The sequence below is a fragment of the Pinus tabuliformis genome, chromosome 2_2, assembly GCF_031772625.1.
Source record: "Pinus tabuliformis cultivar Carrire ecotype Pingquan chromosome 2_2, CPIR1, whole genome shotgun sequence".
Taxonomy (NCBI): Eukaryota; Viridiplantae; Streptophyta; class Pinopsida; order Pinales; family Pinaceae; genus Pinus; species Pinus tabuliformis.
Genome location: NC_142300.1, coordinates 527,436,345 through 527,440,603, shown reverse-complemented (window position 1 = coordinate 527,440,603; position 4,259 = coordinate 527,436,345).

Here is a 4,259-nt window from a genome sequence, read left to right as displayed (position 1 = left end):
ATATTACTTTGCAAAATTACATTCATCTCTTAAACATATCATAAACATCCATAAACTTCATAGTACTGAAGTAAAGTGCAGATAATAAGAAAATCAACACATGAAGACATCGATTTTACCATGGTTCATCCCAATGTACTATTACCTCCACAAGAACTGTTGCTTATAATAGAGAATTTCATACAAAAAATAGTTCTTCACCTATGCACACAACTGCAGGGTGTCTACGCGCTAAGCTACAGATGGTCTGCGCACTAAGCTACAGACCCAGGCCTCCGCGCACTCAACTACGAAGCCTTTCCCCTTTCTCCGAAGTACATATCACAAAAATACAACCATAAACATAGATCTAGATCGAATTGATGTCTTCTTTCTTTATTATTTGTCCCTAATATATTATTACAATGGGGGATTACATCGCTACATTACCATGGACCCAATACCATGGTTTTCAAAATACAAGGGACTATGGTCCAAAACCATTCAACTTTTACAATATTATATGCTTTTACAAAAAGGGATGGGCTTTGTTGTGAAGCCCCTATACTGCACGGTGATTTTTTTGTGTAGTCCTCATTATGCTCCACTGCTCTATTGTGCAATCCACTTCGGACTCTGCGACATCCATTCTACTGTGCGCTCTACCCACAGAATTCGGATTCCTTGCCCAAAATTTGGCCAAGTTGGGTTGTGCCCAACAAGGTTATGTCTCCTCAATAGAAATCCCTTGAAAATAAAAAGAGGATAGTTAAGAAGTTAAAGAAGATTGTCCAAAAGATGCAAGTATTAGAAAGACACTTGAAATCACAAAGTGATTTTCGCACTAAACGCAAACTCACATTAATAAAGGAAAACCAAAGGATTCAATAGAAAGATAAGAAGATGCAAGAGGAAAATAACATGATCTCCATACATGCCTACAAATGGTATGAGATGAAAAAGGCCCTTAAAGTTGAAAACAATAATTTGAAAGTGAAAATTCTCATGAAGAGGCCTAAATCAGAGGGACATTCATCACAACCTCCTAAAAAAAATGTGGATATTTTGTTGCAGGAAAAAAAGACAATGTGATGCAAACAATGATACTTTTGGGAATAAGTATGAAGACATATTTCAATTTAAGTCAAGGGGAATGTCATTCATCTCTTTTGATAGAATTTTACTATGGTTTTATGTTTTGTTTGGCCTTAGGAACACCCCTCTTAGTCATTTGTGACAATATTTTCTCATATCTTTCCAATATAATCACTTTCCCAAGGTATTTTATTGATATTTTTTATTTTTTAAATCTTATGTACATAATTGCATTGTAAAAGAAAATTACATATTTTAGTAGAATTCATAAATCACCCTTTGTTATGATAATTGCAGGAGGTATGGGTAAATTCTAAGACATGGGTTTTTTTTTGTATGTCCCCAGATTGTGAGATCCCTATTCTCCTCACCTAAAATAGCTCTAAAGTATTAGGTAAATGTGCGATCAACGCATGTACTAAAGTAGGAAAAATGCACCATGAGTTAGAAAATTGGTACATATCTGATTTTTTTAGATGAAAACCATGATTTGAGCACCCAAGAAGGTTGAATTGACCAAATATCATCTCTAGAATAGGTTGCAATCAATAGATAGTAGTATTTTTGGGTATTTTGTTAATTTTTTACCTATAAAGGCAAGCAAACTTTGCTTGCCAATACATGTTATTATTTTTTAAACTTTGGATTTTGACGTGAGAGCTCATATTTTGTTTCCAGACCTATTTTCAATCTATTTTAATAAATTCATGGAGTTCCTTTGTGTTTTCTATCATTTATTCAAGTTAAGTGTGCTTGTTGAGTTGTGGAAGGCCACCACCACTCAAGTCGGTACATTATTTCATTGTTGTGCATAACTATGGTATATATTTAATTTTTAATGTTGATTATTATCATATTTCTCTTGTTTATATGCTCATTTTATATTTTGTGTATTCAAATGCAAAGCTATTCATAAAACTAGTTTCCTAGTTGTTGTGCAATTATGTTTACAAAATAGTTTTAAATCCACTATTTATAAGCATTCTTTTCTGGTTTTACCATGGATATATCATCTACTTTTTAGTGTTTTCAATTATGTTTTGATTTAGTTACAACAATTGATTCTTAGAGTGAACTAACTAGAAATCATAAGCTACATATCACTAGATATTATAACTATATTTCATTGGTATATCATAGTGGCCACATTCATTCAAAATTGCATCATTAAAATATATATTGTTGTATATTTAGGTGTGCTTATGAGTCTTATTTATCATAGAGTAATTTTTGTTTGAAAGAACAATATAATTGGAAAAATTGACCAAGGCATCGGGAGTGCCATTCGCCATTTTTCTTGATGAAGAAGGCCCCAACTATCTTGATAAGTTTTCCACTTAGCCTTGGCCTAACAGACACCATAGTTCCTTGTTTTCATTTGCCACTTTCCTTCGATTAGATTAATGGTTTGGTAACATACTAGTCAAGAGGATGAGCAGAAGGCTATGAGTGATTTTCCATTTTAAATCTAACAAATGGGAAAGATCGTAGTGCATTCTCAGTCTCTCAATTAGTACTAGTTCAAAATATATTAGATTGACTAAAATAATACCAGAGTGTACTTTCCTTCAGTGGCAAGAGTTCATTAATCAATCCTTTCGATTAAAACCCTTTGACCATCATCATTTCCAATCATTTGTGTGAACTTAATATCTTGAACATGATTGCGTAGAGGACTTTGACTTGTTTGAGAAGTCTTAGTTAATGCCCAATTCGAAGTATTCATAAATCAAGTAGGTGTGTTAAATTAAATTCCAAGCCTATGCGATTAAAATAAATTTTTGTTTCATACTTTCTTGACTTAGTCTTTAGTTTTAACTTTTGATTTTAATGCAACATAGAAGTGGTCGTTAATATGATCTAACTCATTACATATTTTAGTGTGCTTCCAAGTTTATGAACAACAAATTGATATGAATATTTTTTCCTAATTTAGGTCTCTAAATTAGCCTAACACCTTGATTCTTCTCATCCTATACCTATAGTTGCATAGGTTCTAGAATTTGTTGAGAAATCTAGGTGTTATAGACATTTTTGGGCCCTACAACCCCAAGCATGAAATGTCCATAAATCAAGGGCTCCTAAGTCCCTAAAAGTGTTGTTCCAACCCCTGAAGGAACAAGGTCAACAGATTACAGCTTCTCCCAGAAGTTCTCCATGAAAAACTGCTCAGAATTGGTCAAAACAGGATCATTTCAGCTGCTCCACTGGCTAAGTGCGTTGCATCTCACCTAAATACACTGTGTGGGTGCGTTGCATTTCAAAAATCCCTTCTGTGGGGTGCGATGGGTGAGAAATGACAAATGGCAGTGTCATTCCGTGAGGTGGAGAGGCAATGGAAGCTTCCAGAATCTTCTCCTGTGACACTTGCCTCACTGAATTCGACCAAGGATGAGTAAGAGACCATCAATCTCCAAGTGGAAGCAAGAACTATCAGAGGGAGGACACTAATCAAATCACAAGCTGACTCATCCCCCTTACAGATATCTATATATGGATCCCTCATCCCAGAGATCCAGAGGCTGGAATTTTGCATATTGTAAGGAATTGCTGTTGGTTTCTTGAGACAAACATCAGATTGTTGGGTGATCTAAGCTTTTTTTGAGGTGAAGAGGGGCTTCTTTGCTAGGAGGTTGATGCTGGGTCAGAACAACTGGTTGTAACTCCTCTTGGCTCTTTTCTTATTTATCAATAAAAGCTATTCAAGTTTTCCTCCATGCTTTTGTGTCAATGATTCTTGCTACATTTGTATGGTCAATTTACATCTGATCCTAGATTGTTTATGATTATAGATCCATGTCTTTGTATAGTGCTATGCTTTTGTGATCTTACAGGTACTTTGTGAAGCTGGGCGTGCAAGGGAGCAGGTAGCTGAAGACTATCAAAGAAGAGAGGAATCAAATCAGGAGATTAGCACAAGACAGAGGTTGGTCTTTCTGTTCCTCTCTATCTATAATTCATAAAGGAAAAACGAAAGTAGTTTTTCTCTGTTTGTTTCTAAGGCAGCTGTCACACCTTAGTGGGATAGAGAAGTTCTATATAGACACTTTTCCCTGTAACAAAATGGCGACCATACTGGGGAGATAATTAGTTTGTTTGTTTATCATTATTTGTTGTCTATTTCATAAACTTACAAGTAGCATTCGAACTACATTTGCCATAACAAATGCAAAGTAGATAACTGC